The 25,649-nt window shown below is 35.4% G+C and overlaps 1 protein-coding gene across 1 annotated transcript in view; it reads right to left on the reverse strand.

Moving 5' to 3' along the window:
- Positions 1 to 12,560: 12,560 nt before the first annotated feature.
- Positions 12,561 to 25,649, reverse strand: part of LOC142349280 (uncharacterized) — a 105,454-nt gene continuing 92,365 nt past the window's right edge. Inside the window, exon 9 of the transcript XR_012760812.1 lies at positions 12,561 to 12,572. The gene's annotated coding sequence lies outside the window, so the exon portion shown is untranslated. The remainder of the gene's footprint in view (positions 12,573 to 25,649) is intronic.

The following is a 25,649-nucleotide window of genomic DNA, read 5'->3' on the forward strand; positions in this document are numbered from 1 at the left end:
TCTTCCTAAACTGTCTATGAATATGAAATCAAATTAAACAGGAAACATTAGACAGTTTAGGAAGAAATGCGCTGAAAATTTAGACAGTTTTTTTCCTATTTAATTTGGTTTTATATTAATAGACAAATTAGGAAGAAATGCGCTGAAATTATGTAAGAAGCTGTCCGGTGCCGTAGCCTTGACTCTATCCACTACGCCATTCTTCCTATTTAATTTGATTTTATATTAATAGACAGTTTAGGAAGAATTGCGCTGAAATTATGTAAGAAGTGCGCTGAAAATTCGGCGCATTTCTTACATATTTTGAGCGCATTTGAGAGCACTTCTTACACTTCTTTCAGAGCACTTACGGTGCCGTAGCTAGGGCGCAAGACCACTTCTGGTGCCGTAGCCTTGACTCTATTCACTACGCCTTGACTCTTCCTATACTGTCTATTAGACAGTTTAGGAAGAAATTCTCTGAATTTATGTAAGAAGTGCGCTGAAATTAAGTCTTCCTATTTATTTTGATTTTATATTAAGAGAGGTTAGGAAGAAATGCGCTGAAATTATGTAAGAAAATTTTCAATAAATAGGTAGAACTGAGAATCGAACCCTGCTGTCCGGTGCCGTAGCCTTTACTCTATCCACTACGCCATTCTTCCTATTTAATTTGATTTTATATTAATAGACAGTTTAGGAAGAAATGCGCTGAAATTATGTAAAAAGTGCGCTTCCTATTTAATTTGAATTTATATTAACAGACAGGTTAGGAAGAAATGCGCTGAAATTATGTAAGAAGTGCGCTGAAAATTCGGCGCATTTCTTACATATTTTGAGCGCATTTCAGAGCATTGCTTACAAAAAGATGCGCTGAAACGGCGCTGACATCTCGACCCGGGTTCTTATACGAAAAACGGTCTGTCAGAAGTATTTTTTAAGGTTTGTCGTTAATGTAAGAGCAGTTTAAATGGTTAGCAATTTAAGAAGCGGTATCAGAAAGCATTTAAATCCGCTAAATAATTTTTAAAAATACGCTTAAATTTGAATACATTTTTAAAAAAATTTCGGCGCGTTTCAGCGCAAAATTATGTAAGATTTTTGCGCTGAAAATTTTGAAAAATGAGCGCGTTTTAGCTAATTTCAGCGCAATCAACTCATTTCTTACATAATTTTAGCACATTCAGCACATTTCTTACAAAATAATGTGCTGAAACGGTGTTGACATCTCGACCCGGGTATTGCTTAATTATGCGGATGCGTTGCCTGCATAGCTCTGCGATGATTAAAACCCGCATATCAGCTCTGTTTTTGATCAGAGTTTGACTCGCTCAAGGAGTCTATGATCCGGAGTTGACTAGTTCGAATTCATTTATGACCACACTTTGGCTCGTATGAGGTCATTTATGATCAGATTTAGGTTCGTTCGAAGTCATTTATGATCAGATTTATGTTCGTTCGAGGTCGTTTATGATCAGATTTACGTTCGTTCAAGGTCATTTATGATCAGATTTAGGTTCTTTCGAGCTCATTTATGATCAGAATGTGGCTCTCTAACGGCGTTTATGATCAGGCTGCAAAACTAGTTATGATATGTATTTTGCTCGTTCAAATTTGTCAATGACCAGACTTAACTCAGCACAACTCAAAGTCTTTCCTCACCCGTGCATTTATATAACGTACCCTACCCCAGCCACTGCATTTTTCACCACATTCGTGGTAAAAACCCCCAGGATGAAGTCCGCGACCCAAGACAGGTATTGGCCAGACCGACTTCGGTCGCGGACAGTGGGCTCCACACCGACCATACCTAAAGAAAGGTATTGGCAACACAGAACAGACTTTGGCCACCCTTGGCCAGACCAAACAGACTTTGGCTAACATTGGCAAGACTGGACAGACTCTTTCCAGACCACTGGTCAGACCGAACAGACTTTAGGCCAGACCGTTGTCCAGACCATTGGCCAGACCGAACAGATCCTAGGCCAGACCGTTGGCAGACCCACTTAAACGTGTTGAAGCATGCAATAAAAATAATAATTTGTTCGTTTCATTTTTTGAATGACAAATGAATATGAGATTTTTTAAATTTATAAAAATTATTGAAAAAAAAACGTCCATTTAAAGACAAATGTAAATTTCAAATGAAAGTTAATGAAGTAGTCTAATCATCTAGAAGTAGCTGTTGGTTACCATTTATGTCCTGCTATTTTGAAAAACAGTCGATACAGCACGCACTTATACAAGAGGACCCGCTCTTATTTGGCTGGACCTCTAGGCCTGAAATTGGGTATTGGCCAGATCACTCAGACCAAAATCTGGGTGTTGGCCAGACCAAATAGACCGATATGTAGGTATTGGACAGACCAAACAGACCGAAATATTAATAATGGTCAGACCGAACAGTCCGAAACAAGGGTATTGTCCAGTCCGAATAGACCGAGATAAGGGTATTGGCCAGACCGAAAAGAACAAAATGTAGATATTGGTCAAGCCAAACAGACCGAAAGGTCGGTATTGGCCAGACCGAACAGACAAAAATTGCCATTGGCCAGACGGAAGGGCGCGACCCAAATTTTGTCCAGACCATTGAGTTGGGTTGCACCGGATCCCTTGTCCGTGACCTAAGTTGGTCTGGCCAATAATTGTCTTGGGTCGCGGACTTCATCCTGGACCACAATTCCTACATCTTTTCACCGCATTTTTCTTGAAATTTTTAGCAATTTTAGCGTTGAATATCAATCCGGGCCCCGTGCGTTTTTTGATGGTCCAATTGTACGCTATTTTGAACCAATTCAGACCTTCATTTAAACAACAATTGAGCCATAGGCGAAATTCAAGATAGCTCTGGTGCATATTAATTACCGGGTAATTATTTACAACAATGTGATATTTTCTAATTCCATCATCCTGATTTAGGGTATAATTGCCGAACTTGGCTTTCAAATGTAGGTATTGAACACTTTGAAACTTACATGTTATCTTGCAGAACAAAAAAACTCAAAATTGGAAAACTAATTATTTTTCCTTCTGAAATTAAAGAGCTGAAAAAACCAAACTAATTGTAGACTTAAGTATGTTGACAAGTGCGTTCAATTTAAATCACTTTCTTGCTTCATCAATTTTTCTTGCGCAAAGATGCCTAATTGCATCGCCTCTTACTTCAATTCTTGAATTGATTTTCTGCTTTTGTCTATTTTGATCTGCAAAACCTTCTTTGATGTAATCAATTCACTGATGGTGGAAATTTTGGGGAAACGTCATCAAACTCGCGTATTTTTACAGTAGTAATGGTGCTATGACTAGGGCCACAACAAAGAAGATCGGGGAAGAACTAGAAAAAGTTAAAAATGATTAAAAAGTTAGCAAATTATTAATAAGTTCCTTGATTTTTACTGTATTTTTATAAATGTTGTTAACTTTAATCAAATTTAAAAAAAATCATTAACTTTAATCAAATTAATCAGAAGATTGTTAATTTTAATGAAATTAATAAAAATGTCGTTAATTGTATTCAAATTAATACATAAATCGTTAATTTTAATCAAATAATATAAAGATCGTTAAGTTTAATCAATTCAATATGAAGATCGTTAATTCTAATCAAATTTATATTATCGTCGCTGATTGTAATCCAATTATTATAAAAACAGTCAATTACACACAATAGAACTCAAGTGAACTGGTGAACTGTTATTTCCTCTATTGGCCTTATCATCGAATGTAAAAAATTTTGTTTGTAAAAAATTTTCTATAGTAAAAAAAAAGTTTTCACTTATACCTAAACTTTGTGTATCCAAGATAGTTTACTAAAACATATTACTAAAACAGTTTACTAGTTTTTTTTAAAAAAATTCTATATGCTGTCAATAACTGGTTAATACTATTATCAATTCTCGTTTATTTTATTGAAATTTTAATAATTTGCGCTTAATTATAGCTTGCGTCATGCATCTTGTTAGCATGAGTTGAAATATTACCTCTAGAAGTACGAGAAGGACAATATTTAACACATTTTTTTCTGCTAATCATTGTTTAGATGTTTTTTTATCAAAAAATACTACATTCTTTGTGGCATAACCTTTAATACACGCATGTTTTAGTTGTGTCATCTGCGAACGAGCTCTGCTCATGGTAAACCAAGCAGGTTCCCTGATTAATTTGTTTAATGTCATCTGCGAAGCAGGTCCAATGATTAACTAGATTAACGTCATCTGCGAAACACGTTCCCTGATTAACTAGATTAATGTTATTATTTTTATAAATCTTGTCATTATGATATATCTCATTAACAGTCTTATCATTGGTCTTATCGTTCGTATTGTTAATAGTTTTATTAATAGTCTTATCATCTGCAAATGAGCTCTGCTCGTCTTAAACCAAGAAGGTATTCCTGATGGGGCTTTGTCCATATTTCAACATTAGCCTTATCATTAATGTGACAACCATTGTTAACAAAAACACCGATGAGTAATTTGTAATCACATCTGCAACTATCGTTTTATCTTTTTGATATATAATATAATGGCTAAGGAAACTGTAATAACACCCGCCTAACTCGATTTCATCTATAAGAGGCTCCAATTCTATGGCCCTATTATCCATAACAAAACAAAAAAAAAACACCAAAATCTTCATTATTATCACATTCTATTGTATCCTATTTATCGTATCCTTTACTTTTGATATAAAGCTTTTGTCTTTTTATCTACATATTCATCACAGAGTTTGCTTATTTTGGTTTGACTTAGCTGTTCATTTTATTTTGTTATGATTAGTTTTTTTTATAATAAAGACTTTAAAACCTACTGATGAAGCTAGCGTCATCGGTGAAGCTCGTTCCCGGATAGGTCTGCAAAGCTAACACTATCAATATGGTTATAGTTATGGCCACAACTTTCACCATAGTTATTGTTATGACGCTTTACCCATGTTCTACCATTTGTAGGTTCCCTGATTTTTTTACTATCACTATTATCTGCTATACTTCCTTGCTCACTAACAATATCAATGCTTCGGTCATTATCATCTCTAGCATTATAACAGTGTGATCTACCTTTAATCTTTGAATTTGTTCTGTTTTTTTTTGTAATTGCCCATTTAGATATAAGACCAGCCGTTTTTATATTACTATCTTGATATGTATAATTATACATCATAAACCATGTACCAACAACTCCAACACCAATTGCAACAACTTCATCCATTAGGCTTTAATTATTTTTTTTGTTTAAACATCATCTTGTATTTTAATGTTTTTATACTCAACATATTTATTAAAATGCAACATATAAATGTCTTTGCAAAAATATTTCGTTCTAAACTATCCCTCATTCTTTGTATTAACTATTTTAGTAGTCCTTTTTTCTTTATTTGGTAAATCATCCCTTAAACAAAAGCTTTTATATATATTGAACCAATCGTTGAGTCACATGCCAAAGTTTTACTTTTATTAAAAAATAAAAAGACTAATTTTTATGTGAAATTATACCATAACGAAGTTCCTCAGCCATTTCATGTTGGTAACTATAATAGTTAGCACTCAAATCATCATTTTTTCTCATCTTTTTAGTTCTATCCGTGTTTCTAATGTACCCGTTTTATAACGTTCAACTCTAATATTGATTTTTTTCAACATGTTCCTTGCATTGCTCATTAGTGTGTCTGAATCTATATCTATGGAGATATATGCACAATCAACATCTAAAATGTTTATGTCAATATCTTAAAATATGTTTATTTATTTTATACATTCTACAGGTTAGACATTGAATGGGATCAATGTAATGTTTATCCATTTGATTATGTCTATCTCTAAATGTTATAGTCTCATTTCATAGAAATCTTGCGAAAGGTTTGTTCGGACAATCATCACAACTCCAGCACCAGGCTTTATAGTTAACACGTTTAGTACTATTCATTTTTAGAGATTAAAAACTATAAAGATGAATAAAAATTGAAAATTTTTTCTATTAAAATGAGTATGCGTGACTATGAAGAAAACGTTCAATTTGGTTGTAGTGAAGTGGAATCGAAATCTAAAGCCGGCGTTGAAGATATAATTAAAACTTAACTTAAAATATTTGATAATTATTCATTTAAAGATCTGTGAAAGGGCATTGCCAATCCAGGGAGTGACCACTTTGCTGATACATCTAAAGATCAATCTAAAGATAAATACAAGGATTTAACTAAAGATTCATCTATGGATAAATCTGAAGAGATAAGGGCTTTAGATATGTTTAGTGTTTTAAATAATAAATATCTGGACAAAATAGAAAGAATCCGAAAAATTTAAAGATGAGTCCTAAGATCTGCGGAACAGTTTGACTGATCGGTGAAGCAGCTTCGCTGATAAATCTAAAAAAGTTCAAAATCAAAAGACTCAGATTGAAGTTCAGATTCACATTCATATTCAGGATCAAATTCATAATCGAATTCATCTTCATAATCGAATTCAGATGATGAACCTACATTTCCATCTAAGAGAAATACTAATAGAAAAAGTTGATAAGATATTTGTAATCAGAAGATAACATTGAAGATTTGCTAAAGACATTTACCAACAAATAAACATAAGAAAATTGATAGAATGTCTCGTAGAAATGAAATTATAAAACATGTATTGTTTTCTTAGTTTCTCTCCTATATGTTTCTTTTTCTAATGCGCTCAGTTCTTGTAATGTTACTAGTTCATGGCTGTGCATAAATTCTTGTCATAATGGAACAGCCATAATTCAACCTAAGCATTTATATTTTTCATCAAAGATAAATTGAACCTTCTTTTTCAAAAGAATTGAAACTAATAATGAAGGCTTTGAGCAAAATATAGATGAAGAGGGGTCCTTGTTATATAAAAGAACTATTTCATTGTGATAGTTTAAATACACAACAACATAAAATTAATACTAGAAAACATATTGAGAACTTGCAAAGTCTGAAGAGGATTATGAAATTATAGCATGTAAATCATCTCTATGTAAAATTACTGTTGAAAAAAAAACTCCATAACAAAGTAACATTAAGATAATGTTAATATTTTAACTGTTGATATAGATATAACTCAACCTGAAGAACAAGTTTATATTTGTAAAACTGAATATGATAATGAAAATAATCAATATAAGTCTGGTCAAACTAATAATAATAATATAAAAAAGGAAATCAACAGATGAAAAGCGGCAATTAAAAGTAGTAGAATTGGGTTTCAGACATAAGATAGTATTAAGTAAATTATCATTAACCAGTTGTGAGTATAAAATTTCTAGATTTGGAAAAATTACATAATATTTATCTCTATATTAAATTCAACACATCTGATGAAGTACGATATACAAAACCAACTTACGATAAACTAGAATCACATAAATTCGTATTTATATCAACGTTCAGACAATACAATACACCAGGGAGTCTTGTTGAATTAAATATTGAGTTTGAAACTAGAATGCAAGAAGAAGAGATAAATCAATCGGGTTGGAATATCAAAAATTGTGTATATAAATATATTTTTTGAGTACGGGTTTTATGTTGAAACCCCAATCAAAACTAATCAAATAATAACTATAAAGAATAAAGAGGAATATTGTTGGGTATGGTGTCTAATTGCTTATCTACATCCAGCAAAAAATAATCCCAATAGAGTTATTAATTTTATGAAACTAGAGTTTTTTAAAGAGACAAAATTACCTGATATACGAACTCCTTATGATTTAAATCATTTAAAGAAAATACAAAAATTAAACAAAGACAAAATGTTATTTATTGTGTTTAATCTAAATAGAAACAATACTGTTAACCCAGGAATAATCAGTCATAATAATCCTAAGGGGTGTAATATTTTTTGTGGGATAATCATAATATGCAACGATAAAACATTTTCATTAAGAAAATCATTTAGTTTTAAGTTTTATCCATCTTTAAAATATTGTGTGTCTCATAGAACTTAGTATGCATTTAAACAACATTTACATTTGCGTTCGGATGATTGGAAAAAGAAAATTCCCTAAAGATGATTATCTAAAGTTTATTAATTTCCATTATGAAAATAGAGAACCTTTCATTATAGTAAATCATTTTGAATGTATATTAAAGGATGGAAAACATATTATTTTTTCTTGTGCATTATAAGGTTGACTTTTATAATAAATTATTTGGAGATAAATTCAAAATAAACATAGCGCTTACAAAAAAAATACTAACACAATGCAATTTTCCAGCTGAAAAAATTTTTGTACCCTTATATGCTTATAATTCATCTAATTACAATAAAAATCTATTTATAACTAAACTTGTAAAGAGAAATAGAATAAGCGTATTAGAAAAGATTGATGAGAGTTATATAAGTATAGAAATAGGTTATGCTAAAGCGTTGGATATGTTAAGATTTTTCCATTCACTAAGCTTAGACGCTATAAGTAAAACATTCTGTAATGAAGAGTGTGTGACATTAAATAAGCTTGAGTTAGAAAAGAGAAAATTTATATTTTCTTTTGAGTGGATAGATAGTATTAATAAACCTAATGAAACACCATTACCTCCTAAATAAGAGTTTTATTCAAAAATGAAACAGAAAAGAATTTGTGATGAGGAGTAAAATCAAGCAATAAATTGTTGGAAAATAGGGGGGACCATCGGATGTGCCAAGACAGGCTGTAAAATAATTAGAAATTTTATGTTAATTTATCTTAAAACAGATGTAATATTCACAGTAAATGCATTTGAAAATTTAGAAATCAATGTATAGGATTTTGTAAAAATAGGTCTTGGTTATACACATTCAACTCCTGGTTTAACTTGTTGATGCGGACTAAAATACATTAGTGATAACATAAAGATTATAAAGAGGAGACAAATATTATTTATGATAACATACAACAAGGTGAAAGGGTTGGGTCAACTTCAGTGTTAGGTCATTGTCATGTCAAATGTAGTAAGACAGAAATATGTACTAACTATACTGATAAAGAAAAATATTTAAAGAAATTAGACTTCTATTCATTATATTCCTCGGCTATGGTTCAAGCTTTACCTACTGATGAGATTATACTTTGTGATAGTAATAATTATACTAGATTAGATATTAATATAGGCTATATTTGTACTACTGACGTTAAGCATAATAAAAATACAGAACAAAAAACAAAGAAGAGCCCATTCTTTCTGGAAAAGGCAAAAGCAATTGGTGAAAATTTTACTATTTATCAAAATGAAAATAAAAATTATAAGCCAAATGAAAAATTAATGTTAAAGTTAACGGATAAATAGGAGTATTTATTTGATGGCAAAATTTTATATTGGGTTTTTGGATCATGGTTTGAATCTAGATTGCATAAAAATGAAAAATAAATTACAATATGGAAAGAGTGAATGACTAAGACCCCATATAGAATTTAAAATACAGAAGAGAAAGGAGGCTAAAGGTAGAGGTGAAAAATTTGGTGATGTTTTCTTTAAGTTGACGAATAGTGCATTCTATGGAAAGACAATTGAAAATGTGTATAATAAGAACGACGATATCTTTATTTATTGATATAGATAGTTATAATAAATTAGTAGAAAATTTTAATTTTAAATATGGTGTTGAGTTTGATGATGAATTCGTGGCTCTGCATAAAGTGAGGGAAGTTTTTCCTTAGATAAGAGTTCTATTGTGTGTATTTAACTATTTTTATAAAATTTTGATTAAAATAAACGACACTTATATTAATTGGATTAAAATTCACGGTCTTCATATTATTTTATTAAAATTAACGATCTTTATATTAATTTGATAAAAATTAAAGATCTTTATATTAATTTGATTAATTTTAACTATCTTTTTTTTTAATTTGATTAAAATTAACTACTTTATAAATTACAGTAAAAATCAGGGAACATAATAAAATTTTAAATTTTACTAGTTCTTCCCCGATCATCTCTGTTGTGGCCCTGGTCATATCACCTTTACTCAAGATATCTCTGTTACATATTAACAACCGGGCAATTATTTACAACATTGTGATGTTTTTATTCTCATTGCCGAACTTGGTATTCAAATGTTGTTATTAAACACTTTGAAACTTACTTGTTATTTTGCAGCAAGACCAAATCAAATTTGGAAAACTAATTATATTTCCTCCTGAATTAAACGAGCTGAAAAAACCAAACTAATTGTAGACTTAAGGATGTTTACAAGTGCGTTCAAATTAAACCACTTTCATGCTTCATCAATTTTTCTTGCGCAAAGTTGCCTAATTGCATCGCCTCTTACTTCAATTCTTGAATTGATCTTCTGCCGTTATCTATTTGGATCAGCAAAACCTTTCTTTGATGTAATCAATTCACTGATGTGGGAAAATTTGGGGGAATGTCACCAAACTTAAGCGTTTTTGGCTGAACCGTCTGAAAATGAGATCTCAGATTGAACTGATACCCGGGTCGAGAAAATTTCCAAAAATTATGTAAGAAATGCGCTGAAATCCGCTGAAATTTCAAAAAGTTCAGCTCTTTTCTTTCACTCCGAGGCTCGAACCATCATTGTGTCTCATCTATCAGTTAATCCACTGCGCTATTGAGAACTGAAATGCTTCCCATTTAATTTGAATTTATAATAAAAAAGTTTTGATATGGAAAACGCAGAAATTATTTAAGAAATGCGCTGAAAAATGTGCTAAAACTTATGTAAGAAATGTGCTGAAGATGCGCTGAAATCATGTCAGAAATGCGCTGAAACTTTGTAAGAAATGCGCTGAAAAGGTGCTGAAAGTTATGTAAGAAATGAGATGAAAATGCACTGAAATTATGTGAGAAATGCACTGAAGGTGAGAAATTATGTGAGAAATGCACTGAAAGTTTCAGTGCCATCTCGAAATTTTAGCGCATTTCAGCGCATTCAGTGCATGTCTTACATAATTTCAGCGCATTCAGCGCATTTCTTACAAAAAGATCGGGCATCTCGACCTGGGTATAGATAAAGAAACGAACAAAGTTCAAGTCATTTGGACAAATGCCATGAAATTCTCTGGACAAAAAACTTTATTTGCCAAGACGATATGCTGTGATAGTTCTAATGTACTCCAAATTCTCTTAGTATTTTTTGTATCAACAGATACTATAAAAATCAGTAACCAGAGTCAAAACGATAGTCTTTTCCACACTGCTCAAAGATATGCAATGAAACATCACTCCGAACACAAAAAAGGAACCCACAACTGTTTTAACAACCCAAGTCCAGGAGTCCGCTCAAATTCCGCTCAAAAAATGCAAGAGATGAGCGGAATTTGACCGGAATGAGCGGAATCGATAAAAAAAATAATGCAGGAAATGAGCGGAATTTAAGCGGAATAAAAAATGCAAGGAATGAGCGGAATTTGAGCGGAAAAAAATTCAAGAAATGAGAGGAATTTGATCGGAATAAAAAATGCAGGAAATGAGCGGAATTTGACATGACCAAAAAATGTATGCACTTTTAGCGGAAACAGTGAACTTCCGGATAAAGGGAATGTATGTACACACTAAAAAATTTCAGGTAAATTTACTTGAACCAAGTTCAAGTAACTAGAAGTTCAGGTGAAGTTCAGGTGTAACAGCACCTGAAATACACCTGAACTGAATTTCAAGTAAACTTTTACTTGAACAAGTTCAGGTGTGGTTATTGAAAATAACTTATTTTGCATTCAGCAGTGAAGCAACAAAAATTTATCAGTAAAATAAAACACAACACAAATACAGACTTTAGGAGAAACATCAACACATTTATTAGGCAGTGTCCATTTTTTTTTAAATTTTGCAAAGTTACGGATAAATTTAGCATCAAATTTTCCCACTCCCCAGCTCTACTGATGTTTCTAGTTCGAAGAAGTATTTTTGGAACCATTAAAAGTTTCTGAAATGAACAACAACAGCGAAGTTTTAAAGTAACGGTTTAAAGAAACCTTCAAATTTTTAAAATCATAACAACAGGAAACACAGTGGTTTTAAAGCGGATCAACTTTATTCGAATCATTCTCCCATATATTTTTAATCAAAAACAGTCATTCCTGCATAAAATAGATCTCCAGAGAAATGGTTACAATAATTCAGGAACGGTAACGACATAGGTAAGCATTTAGTTTCCATTTCGTTAAATGTCTTTCAGAATCAGACTGAAATTCTTTTCAATTCGAACTAATTCCATTTTCCTACATAAGCACTGCTATAAAACCCTGTCCGTTGAACTGAAGTTTGTTCGTTAATTTTAGTTATATGTTTCCGAAACAGGGCCCTCTACAAATTATAGTTTCGATCAAAAAGTATACTTTAAAGTATCGACCAAAATCAGGGAGTTGGTTAAAGTAATGAATTTGTTTAATTTAAAAATTTTTGTCAAAATAAAATAATAATAAAATAAATACTCTAAAATTGCGACCAGAAAGAAAAAACGTACAGCCGTGATGATGCTGTAGCCAATCTCTTGAATTTCCCAAAATCTTTTAAACTTAAATCACAACAAGATTTCTTCGAAAGATGAAATTGTACGATGAAATTGCCCTTGGTATGCCCAAGTCTCAGTTCCACGATCATTGGTTTTTCTATACTGTGATTGTATCCCACACAATTGAGGCAACTTCGATCTAATCAAATCAACAGGTCACACAATTTTATTGTGCACATTTGATACTAAAACAAACAATTTAGGTTGGAAAAAATTAGCACAAAATCAGACACCAACTCGATCAAAAGTTAAATTGTGACGAACACAGATGAATCGGGCGGGGCTCCCCAGGTTGAAGTGCCATCCGGAAGTGACTACTGATCAGGCCATGCCACCCGGGTTCAAATTTTCCGCCCAAAATGATGTAAGAGTGGGGCTCCAATGGAAGGAATTTTTAGGAAAATGCAGCTCAAAACTCTTACATCTTTTTGGGCTGCATTGGGCTCCCAACGGGGGTAAAATGGTGTAAGATTGAGGGGGTAAAAGATAAATTAACTCCCCACTCTTACATCTTTTTGGTCTGTCAAGGGGGGTAAAACGGTGTAAGAGTTCGGGGGTAATAGAGAAATTACCCCCGAACCCTTACATCGTTTTACCCCCCTTAACAGACCAAAGAAGATGTAAGAGTGGGGGGTTAATTTGTTTTTTACCCCCTCACTCTTACACCATTCTACCCCCCTTGGCAGACCAACTCTTACCTCATTTTACCCCGTCTGGGCAAATCACCCCCTCACTCCTACACCATTTTACCACAATTAGCAGCCCAACTCTTATATCATTTTAGCCCCTCTGAACAAATTACCCCTTCACTCTTACACCATTTTACCCCCCTTGGCAGCTCAATTCTTACATCATTCAACTCTCTCTGAACAAATTACCCCCTCACTCTAACACCGTTTTACCCCCCTCGGCAGCCCAACTCTTACATCATTTTACCCCTCTGAACAAATTACCCCTTCACTCTTACACCATTTTACCCCCCTTGGAAACTCAACTCTTACATCATTCAACTCTCTCTGAACAAATTACCCCTCACTCTTACACCGTTTTACCCCCGTTTGCAGACCAACTCTTATATCTTTTTACCCCCTCTGGACAAATTATCCCCTCACTCTTACACCATTTCACCCCCTAGGCAGTCCAACTCTTACATCATTTTACTCCCCCTCTGATTAAATTAACCCGTCACTCTTAGACCATCTTACCCCTATTGGCAGCTCAACTCTTATATCATTTTAGCCCCTCTGAACAAATAACCCCTTCACTCTCACACCATTTTACCCCCCTTGGCAGCTCAACTCTTACATCATTCAACTCTCTCTGAACAAATTACCTCCTCACTCTTACACCGTTTTACCCCCGTTGGCAGCTCAACTCTTACCTCATTTTACCCCCTCTGGACAAAGTACCCCCTCAGTCTTACACCATTTTACCCGCCTTGGCAGCCCAACTCTTACATCATTTTAACCCCTCTGAACAAATTACCCCATCACTATTAGAGCATTTCACTCCCCTTGGCAGCCCAACTCTTATATCTTTTCACCCCCTATGGACAAATTACCCCCTCACTCTTACACCATTTTACCCCCCCCCCTGGCAGACCAACTCTTACCTCATTTTACCTCCTCTGAACAAATTACCTCCTCACTCTTACACCGTTTTACCCCCCTGTCAGACCAACTCTTACCTCATTTTAACTCCTCTGAACAAATTAACCCCTCACTCTTATACCTTCTTACCCCTATTGGCAGCTCAACTCTAAGCTCATTTTATCGCCCTCTGAACAAATTACCCCCTCACTCTTACATCATTTTACCCCCTTGACAGTCCGAATATTACTTCATTTTAACCCCTCTGGACAAATTACCCCCTCACTCTTACATCATTTTACCCCCTTGACTGCTAAATATTACCTCATTTTACCCCCTCTGGACAAATTACCCCCTCACTCTTACACCATTTTACCCCCCCCCCCCCTGGCAGACCAACTCTTACCTCATTTTACCTCCTCTGAATAAATTACCTCCTCACTCTTACACCGTTTTACCCCCCTGGCAGACCAACTCTTACCTCATTTTACCTCCTCTGAACAAATTAACCCCTCAATCTTATACCATCTTACCCCTATTGGCAGCTCAACTCTAAGCTCATTTTATCGCCCTCTGAACAAATTACCCCCTCACTCTTACATCATTTTACCCCCTTGACAGTCCCAATATTACTTCATTTTAACCCCTCTGGACAAATTACCCCCTCACTCTTACATCATTTTACCCCCTTGACTGCCTAAATATTACCTCATTTTACCCCCTCTGGACAAATTACCCCCTCACTCTTATACCATTTTACCCCCTTGGCAGCCCAACTCTTACATCATTTTACCCCCTCTGGACAAATTACCCCCTCACTCTCACACCATTTTACCCACTTGGCAGCCCAAATCTTACCTCACTTTAAACCCTCTGCACAAATTACCCCCTCACTCTTACACCGTTTTACCCCCCTGGCAGACCAACTCTTACCTCATTTTACCTCCTCTGAACAAATTAAACCCTCACTCTTATACCATCTTACCCCTATTGGCAGCTCAACTCTAAGCTCATTTTATCGCCCTCTGAACAAATTACCCCCTCACTCTTACATCATTTTACCCCCTTGACAGTCCCAATATTACTTCATTTTAACCCCTCTGGACAAATTACCCCCTCACTCTTACATCATTTTACCCCCTTGACTGCCTAAATATTACCTCATTTTACCCCCTCTGGACAAATTACCCCCTCACTCTTACACCATTTTAACCCCCCCCCCCTGGCAGACCAACTCTTACCTCATTTTACCTCCTCTGAACAAATTACCTCCTCACTCTTACACCGTTTTACCCCCCCTGGCAGACCAACTCTTACCTCATTTTACCTCCTCTGAACAAATTAACCCCTCAATCTTATACCATCTTACCCCTATTGGCAGCTCAACTCTAAGCTCAATTTATCGCCCTCTGAACAAATTACCCCCTCACTCTTACATCATTTTACCCCCTTGACAGTCCCAATATTACTTCATTTTAACCCCTCTGGACAAATTACCCCCTCACTCTTACATCATTTTACCCCGTTGACTGCCTAAATATTACCTCATTTTACCCCCTCTGGACAAATTACCCCCTCACTCTTACATCATTTTACCCCCTTGACTGCCTAAATATTACCTCATTTTACCCCCTCTGGACAAATTACCCCCTCACTCTTACACCATTTTACCCCCTTGGCAGCCCAACTCTTACCTCACTTTAAACCCTCTGCACAAATTACCCCTTCACTCTTACACCATTTTACCCCCTTGGCAGACCAACTCTTACCTCATTTTACCCCGTCTGGGCAAATCACCCCCTCACACCTACACCATTTTACCCCAATTAGCAGCCCAACTCTTATATCATTTTAGCCCCTCTGAACAAATTACCCCTTCACTCTTACACCATTTTACCCCCCTTGGCAGCTCAATTCTTACATCATTCAACTCTCTCTGAACAAATTACCCCCTCACTCTTACACCGTTTTACCCCCCTCGGCAGCCCAACTCTTACATCATTTTACCCCTCTGAACAAATTACCCCTTCACTCTTACACCATTTTACCCCCCCTTGGAAATTCAACTCTTCCATCATTCAACTCTCTCTGAACAAATTACCCCTCACTCTTACACCGTTTTACCCCCGTTTGCAGCCCAACTCTTATATCTTTTTACCCCCTCTGGACAAATTACCCCCTCACTCTTACACCATTTCACCCCCTAGGCAGTCCAACTCTTACATCATTTTACTCCCCCTCTGATTAAATTAACCCCTCACTCTTAGACCATCTTACCCCTATTGGCAGCTCAACTCTTATATCATTTTAGCCCCTCTGAACAAATAACCCCTTCACTCTCACACCATTTTGCCCCCCTTGGCAGCTCAACTCTTACATCATTCAACTCTCTCTGAACAAATTACCTCCTCACTCTTACACCGTTTTACCCCCGTAGGCAGCTCAACTCTTATCTCATTTTACCCCCTCTGGACAAAGTACCCCCTCAGTCTTACACCATTTTACCCGCCTTGGCAGCACAACTCTTACATCATTTTAACCCCTCTGAACAAATTACCCCATCACTCTTACAGCATTTCACTCCCCTTGGCAGCCCAACTCTTATATCTTTTCACCCCCTATGGACAAATTACCCCCTCACTCTTACACCATTTTACCCCCCCCCCCCTGGCAGACCAACTCTTACCTCATTTTACCTCCTCTGGACAAATTACCTCCTCACTCTTACACCGTTTTACCCCCCTGGCAGACCAACTCTTACCTCATTTTACCTCCTCTGAACAAATTAACCCCTCACTCTTATACCATCTTACCCCTATTGGCAGCTCAACTCTAAGCTCATTTTATCGCCCTCTGAACAAATTACCCCCTCACTCTTACATCATTTTACCCCTTGACAGTCCCAATATTACTTCATTTTAACCCCTCTGGACAAATTACCCCCTCACACTTACATCATTTTACCCCCTTGACTGCCTAAATATTACCTCATTTTACCCCCTCTGGACAAATTACCCCCTCACTCTTGCATCATTTTACCCCCCCCCCCTGGCAGACCAACTCTTACCTCATTTTACCTCCTCTGAACAAATTACCTCCTCACTCTTACACCGTTTTACCCCCCCCCCCCCCTGGCAGACCAACTCTTACCTCATTTTACCTCCTCTGAACAAATTAACCCCTCAATCTTATACCATCTTACCCCTATTGGCAGCTCAACTCTAAGCTCATTTTATCGCCCTCTGAACAAATTACCCCCTCATTCTTACATCATTTTACCCCCTTGACAGTCCCAATATTACTTCATTTTAACCCCTCTGGACAAATTACCCCCTCACTCTTACATCATTTTACCCCGTTGACTGCCTAAATATTACCTCATTTTACCCCCTCTGGACAAATTACCCCCTCACTCTTACAACATTTTACCCCCTTGGCAGCCCAACTCTTACATCATTTTACCCCCTCTGGACAAATTACCCCCTCACTCTCACACCATTTTACCCACTTGGCAGCCCAAATCTTACCTCACTTTAAACCCTCTGCACAAATTACCCCCTCACTCTTACACCGTTTTACCCCCCTGGCAGACCAACTCTTACCTCATTTTACCTCCTCTGAACAAATTAACCCCTCACTTTTATACCATCTTACCCCTATTGGCAGCTCAACTCTAAGCTCATTTTATCGCCCTCTGAACAAATTACCCCCTCACTCTTACATCATTTTACCCCCTTGACAGTCCCAATATTACTTCATTTTAACCCCTCTGGACAAATTACCCCCTCACTCTTACATCATTTTACCCCCTTGACTGCCTAAATATTACCTCATTTTACCCCCTCTGGACAAATTACCCCCTCACTCTTACACCATTTTACCCCCCCCCCCCCCTGGCAGACCAACTCTTACCTCATTTTACCTCCTCTGAAAAAATTACCTCCTCACTCTTACACCGTTTTACCCCCCCCCCCCTGGCAGACCAACTCTTACCTCATTTTACCTCCTCTGAACAAATTAACCCCTCAATCTTATACCATCTTACCCCTATTGGCAGCTCAACTCTAAGCTCATTTTATCGCCCTCTGAACAAATTACCCCCTCACTCTTACATCATTTTACCCCCTTGACAGTCCCAATATTACTTCATTTTAACCCCTCTGGACAAATTACCCCCTCACTCTTACATCATTTTACCCCCTTGACTGCCTAAATATTACCTCATTTTACCCCCTCTGGACAAATTACCCCCTCACTCTTACACCATTTTACCCCCTTGGCAGCCCAACTCTTACATCATTTTACCCCCTCTGGACAAATTACCCCCTCACTCTCACACCATTTCACCCACTTGGCAGCCCAAATCTTACCTCACTTTAAACCCTCTGCACAAATTACCCCCTCACTCTCACACCATTTTACCCCCCTTGGCAGCCCAACTCCTACATCATTTTAACCCTCTGAACAAATTACCCCCTGACTCGTACACCATTTTACCCCCCTTGGCAGCCCAACTTTTACATCATTTTACCCCTTCTGAACAAATTACCCCCTCAATCTTACACCATTTTACCCATAGCAGCGCACTCTTTGATGGCAATTTCAGTCAGGGGGTAGTTCCTGAAAAGTCCTCACTTTTTAGCTCATTGCAGCCCACTCTTACATGACAATTTTAGTCAGTGGATGTAATTCCTTTAAAGTCTTCTCAAGGCAGCCCAATGCAGCCCACTCTTGCATGGCAATTTTAGTCAGGGGGTATTTCCTCACTCAAAAATCCTCCCATTGCAGCCCACTCTTACATGGCAATTTCAGTCAGGGGGTAATTCATCAAAAATCCCCCCATTGCACCCCAACTCTTACATCATTTTACCCCCTCTGAACAAAATACCCCCACACTCTTACATCAATTTACCCCCCATAGACAAATTACCACCCCACCCCTATTCTTACAACAAAATGGGAGGATTTTAGGGAGGACATTCGACCCGGGCAGACGAAAGTAACCTCTGATCAGACCATTCCAGACCAAAGTATCCTCCGATCAGACCAAAATGCGCTCGAAACACTGTGTGCGCTCGAAGTGCGCTCGAAACTGTCTCTGATCAGACCTTTCCTGACGGTTGATCATATTTTCTGTAAAAATAGAAAAGGAGCCCAGATTCATATTGAGGGAGCCATCATTAGATCTTGAGATAGTTACTTTCATCTTACAGTTGTAGTAGATTTAAGCTTGCAGATGGGAAATCAACTGAAATTGGTTTAGAACTCAAGATCATCTCGGTATTCGAACTACAATTTTCAAGAGTTTTCTGTGAGTTCCCAGGTTGACCAGACTTGGAAAAATTACTAAAGCCTTACTACGGCACCGTATAAGTCTTGGAAAAAAACCGTACTAAGATTTATAAGGTGTCGTGCTAATGCCATATCAGGATTAATAAGGGGCCGTAGTAAGGCCGTACCGAGATTAATCAGGTTTTTAAGGTAAAATAATAGCTGGAAAATTGTCGGAAAAGGATCCAGTCAAGTTGAAAAGCCGACTTCTGAGACTTTTCCAGTATGTTCTCGGTGTGTTTCCCTCCCCCTTTCTCATCCGGGCTGGGGACCGGCTACGGCGGAGTTACAAACTAAAGCTATGAGAGAATTGAGCAGAGCAATAAGTAAAAAATACTAGGCTCGAAAAGCTTTCTCCAAAACAGACAAACTTAAGATAAAATAAAATCTTCAAAAATCCTAACAATTTTTCGCAAAATATGAAAATGGCCAGAATTTTTACGTTAGTTAAGTTCAAGTATTCGGTGCAATGAAGGGAACACCATAAATGGCCCAAAAAAACAAAGAAATCCAAGATTCAACATACCTCTAAATTTAGAAGATTTTCGAGAGAAGACTTTTTAAAACCTAGAGAAATTCTTTCTTTTACTGGAGCCTTTTCTACACAAATTATTGTCCGTTCTCGACTTAGACACGTCTACTAGTGATAACTAACAGATTTCCAACGTCAAAGGGCCGAAATAAACTCAACTTTGAGATTTATTTGCAAAAAAAAGAGGCTATGTATTAGAGGAGTCAAAACACCTAACAAAGCAAACATGAAAACAAAGAAGGAAGATATATTACAACTTTGTGACTCAATTTCGTCGTGTTCATAGGTGTAGAGACTGGGTAGACTAATGATTAACGGTCAAAGGCTACAAAATTTTGCTCTAGAAGACCGATAAAAAATAAAAATGGAAAAAAAATGATTTTTCAAAAAACGATGTTTTGCAAAATTTGAAAATTGACGGAATTTTTACATTAAATGCAAATCAAATAGTGGGTACAGTCGAAGAAACACCAAAAATGGCCAAAAATACTAAAATATCCAAGATTCAACAGGCCTTTCAATTTAGAAGACTTTCGAGAGAAGACTTTTTAAAACATAGAGAAAGCCTTTCTTTTACTGAAGCCTTTTCTACACAAATTTTATTTGATCCACTTAAACCGCAAACCTTTTGTTTTTCCGAACTTCAATTTAAAGCTATTACCTAAGCATTGGCCTTCTTTGTAACAAAATCTCAGTTTTGACGCTTTTGAAGGATTTGTGGATTTGAACATTTTTCTGGTTGATTAATGACATGAACTCCAGAAGATATCATTAGACTTCCAAAGTTCTGCACATCCTGACAAGGAGCGTAACAGGTTTACTCTATTTCGAACTGTTTCAAAGTAAAATTTTTGACCGTTGGGTGTGCCTGCAGAGCAAATTAATGTTTGAAAAAACATACCACGGAAAATTACAAAATTGGGACCGGCCTTATACGGCGCCGTACTAAATTTTTTAATTTTTCATAGATGTAAAAAGTGCCAAAAATTAAAGAAAAAATGACTTGTATGAGATAATCGTTGTTTTTAAAACCAATTTTAGGAAGGTACACTTTAGAAATTGGCAATTACATCATTTGGATACGGTGCCGTAGAAAAATTATTACGGCCTTATGCGGTGCCGTACAAAGTTTTGTAAGTTTTCTTAGGCAGCGTATAAGTCTTAGTAAGTTTTCAAAGTTTCCTCTAAGGTGGTCAACCTGAGTTACTCCAAAGAATAACAGACGCTAGCTACTATAATGTTTATCATTCAATTTCCCCAGTTTCGAGTAGAAATTGTACTAAAAGAACATATCAAGGACTATTAAATCTACCACAAAGACATTCTGCATTTTATACTTATTCAGCCAGCATGCCTTAAAAATAACAAATCAAGAATAACAAATTCAAAAACTGTTGCAAAAACTTCAATGAAACATATGTATTCGATAGCGTAAAAACATGAGAAACGCCCTTAAAAAAATTTAATGTTGGGTTTTGGTTTGGGCAACCACTAGAGGAGAAATTCTTTTGTTATCAAATACATCAATTCTGTACCTCTAACTAACCATCCAAGTAAATTAATTCATTTCAATTTCAGAAATAGTTCAAATTGATTTCTGTGTCAATTTTGCTGCTGAACTTTTTCCAGTTGCGTGATTTTCTAAACTTGGGCTGACGAAGTTTTTTCATATCAGTTTAATCACATGTTACCCGATTCATTTTCCGCTGTATAAATAATCCTTCAAGTTGATTAGCTATTCGCTAAAACTATAAAGATAAGCGATAACCTAAATTACTGAGCAAAACGTAAGGCTCGATTTTTCTATTATAGTTTTGGGGAATAAAATCTAACAATTCCCACCTTAATTTACTTATTAACCCCTTATCTTACATCGTTTTATCTCTCAAAAATTACCCTGCAATCTTACATCTTTTCTGGGGTTCTTTTTGGGGTGTAAAATCTGAAAATTCCCCTCCCCCGCATTATCCCCCCTTTACCTCCTTAATCTTAAATCGTTTTAACCGCTTAAAATTACCCCGATTCTTACTTCTTTTTGTAGGGTTATCTTTAGGTGGTAAAATATGCAGTTCCCCCATTACCCCTTACCCCCTAATCTTACATTGTTTTAACCCCCCATAGACAATTACCCCTACCCTTACATCAGTGGGGGGATCAAGGGGGTAATTTCGACATGGGGACCACTATCTGGATTGCCGCACGTTATGGAGAATCTGTTTATCAGAGTAGTAATTTTAACTCTCGTTGATGGATATTTGCAAAGAACTGATGCAATGAGGGAAAAATCGGAAGCACAAACAAACCCATAAACGCAAACACAACATTTAGCAAAAACAAAAAACAAAATTGTGTCAAGAATAAATATCAATAAAGAAGGGAAACAAAAATATTGATCAAGGGAATATAAATAAACAGAACAATTGGAACTCAAATCTAGGATTAGAAAAATAAATTTTACAATCCAAGACGAACCCTTTCAGATGTTCTGATAATTCCGCGTTGACCAACAACCTTGGTTTTACAGGTAGGATTTTTTATTTTCTAGTTTCTATTTTTTTAAATTGCCCTTGAAAATTCAAATAAAGAAAATTATTATAATAATTTCTTTGTTTTTTAGAAAAAATTGTCAATTTAACTTCAATTGATGGTGTCAACTCATATATTTAATCCAATGCAGTCAAAAATTATATATGTATTACTTGGTTTTAGTTGCAAGTTCTTTCTCAGATGTCAAGTTCAGTTCAGATAGTACTCATTTATTATAGTTTTTCACATGTATGTCTGCTGTTCAAACTCTCGCATTATGGATTTTTGTTTTTTCATGACTCTTAGTAGTTGCTAAGATCCTTTTTTGAATCTGCTTCTCGTGTAAAGTTGCTCAATGAAATCCTCAGTTTTGCCAACTGTCTTCGCTCACAGGTATAGCAAGCTAGAACTTGAAAGATGAATCTCTAAGCGAAGACCAATGCTACATTTAGCTAAATGAATGCGCTGAGCAAGATCTCTTGTTAAAATTGAAATCTAACTCGAGTTTCGAAATACAGTAAACAAATCTGTTTGTGTGCGACATGACGCAGAAGGCCTCTCATTACCGGACCCTTTTAACAATGGAGCATTTCAGGGAGAAACCAAGCCTAGAAATCCTCTCAATTGGCAAAAAAAGATAGACTCACTTAAATTTCTCAGAGTAAGAGAAAATCACACTCGATACGCTACTTGGCCCTTATTCAGATCAAATCCAATCACCACTTGAACCCATCTACAAGGACACTGTCCCTGAAACCTCAGCACAATCCAAACGCGAGGGACTACTAGATAAGCCAGATGTTCCCTCTCTGGACAAAAAGGTGATTTGTCCAGAAAAAGTAGGAAGGAATGTTGAATCAAGTTAAACTAAAGAATCCAATTTTTGAACGGCACCTGGAACTATCTGATAGAGCAAGGAAAGCTCAAAATGTATAGCCAGATAAAAAATTTAAGCACACATGGCAAAAACTGTCAAAATAGCTTGTGTGGCAAATACATATAAATATATATGTATACAATATATATATATATATATATATATATATATATATATATATGGTGTATGTATATATATAATTATATATATATATATATATATAGATATATATATATATATATATATATATATATATACAAAGTGACAAAAGGGCATCATATCGTTTGTATTGGAGTATGGGCCTATGGTTAGACGCTTCTTAAATAGCAGGCACATGCACAACGAAGAAAACGCAGTTACGGCGAACACTCTTCGGTCCACACAGTAGGAGGCTTTTATTGTTCCCACCCTCACTTCAGTGGGGAGGGAGGAACTATATAGTGAAATGGGTTTTGTCAATTTTGGTGGATCGATATATTCATCGTATAGTGTTGTGAGTGGTATCAGTAGAAAAGCTCATACATCCTAGAAAGTGGAATTAAAAAATTGTTCAAAGTTTGTTTATAAGAGGGAGTAATCGAGATTTAAAATTTTGTGAACGTTTCACAGTTTTTTCTCTTTGTTCAAATTTGCCCAAAGTAGAGACATAGAAACCGCTGAAACAGACTCCGTAATCTCTAAAAGAGCGCTATTTGGAATAAGGCGCCCCATTATTTAAAGTTTTGCGTTTTTGTTCTGCAAATTTAACTCAACAGTTACACAAAAAGCATCAATGCTCTATATTTTTGAAATAACTATTTTACCGAGTGATCTACTTCACAAAAATACGGAAGAACAGTGTGGCGTTTTGAGGTTGCGTAAAATCAAGGATAGGGTTGATCTCATCAAAGATTTTCACAATCACAATTTTTTTAAAAAAAACTATTTTGCTTCATTGTTTTTTAAGTTTATTACCGGCAAAATTTTAAATTTACGGCTCAATTTTTGACAACTCACATGTGTAAAAACTACACAAAAAGCATCATTGCTCTGTATTTTTGAAATAACTAATTTACCGAGTGATCTACTTCACAAAAATACGGGAGAACAGTGTGGCTTTTTGAGTTTGAGTAAAATCAAGGATAGGTTTGATCTCATCAAAGATTTTCACAATCACAAATTTTTCGTTTTCTAAAAAAAAATATTTTGCTTCATTGTTTTTTAAGTTTTTTACCGGCAAAATTTTAAATTTACGGCTCAATTTTTGACAACTCACATGTGTAAAAATTACACAAAAAGCATCATTGCTCTGTATTTTTGAAATAACTAATTTACCGAGTGATCTACTTCACAAAAATACGGGAGAACAGTGTGGCTTTTTGAGTTTGAGTAAAATCAAGGATAGGTTTGATCTCATCAAAGATTTTCACAATCACAAATTTTTCGTTTTCTAAAAAAAAATATTTTGCTTCATTGTTTTTTAAGTTTTTTACCGGCAAAATTTTAAATTTACGGCTCAATTTTTGACAACTCACATGTGTAAAAATTACACAAAAAGCATCATTGCTCTGTATTTTTGAAATAACTAATTTACCGAGTGATCTACCTCACAAAAATACGGGAGAACAGTGTGGCTTTTTGAGTTTGAGTAAAATCAAGGATAGGTTTGATCTCATCAAAGATTTTCACAATCACAAATTTTTCGTTTTCTAAAAAAAAATATTTTGCTTCATTGTTTTTTAAGTTTTTTACCGGCAAAATTTTAAATTTACGGCTCAATTTTTGACAACTCACATGTGTAAAAACTACACAAAAAGCATCATTGCTCTGTATTTTTGAAATAACTAATTTACCGAGTGATCTACTTCACAAAAATACGGGAGAACAGTGTGGCTTTTTGAGTTTGAGTAAAATCAAGGATAGGTTTGATCTCATCAAAGATTTTCACAATCACAAATTTTTCGTTTTCTAAAAAAAAATATTTTGCTTCATTGTTTTTTAAGTTTTTTACCGGCAAAATTTTAAATTTACGGCTCAATTTTTGACAACTCAGATGTGTAAAAATTACACAAAAAGCATCATTGCTCTGTATTTTTGAAATAACTAATTTACCGAGTGATCTACTTCACAAAAATACGGGAGAACAGTGTGGCTTTTTGAGTTTGAGTAAAATCAAGGATAGGTTTGATCTCATCAAAGATTTTCACAATCACAAATTTTTCGTTTTCTAAAAAAAAATATTTTGCTTCATTGTTTTTTAAGTTTTTTACCGGCAAAATTTTAAATTTACGGCTCAATTTTTGACAACTCACATGTGTAAAAATTACACAAAAAGCATCATTGCTCTGTATTTTTGAAATAACTAATTTACCGAGTGATCTA

This window comes from Convolutriloba macropyga, chromosome 11 (assembly GCF_964194025.1).
Source record: "Convolutriloba macropyga chromosome 11, txConMacr16.3, whole genome shotgun sequence".
In the NCBI taxonomy this organism is placed as follows: Eukaryota; Metazoa; Xenacoelomorpha; order Acoela; family Convolutidae; genus Convolutriloba; species Convolutriloba macropyga.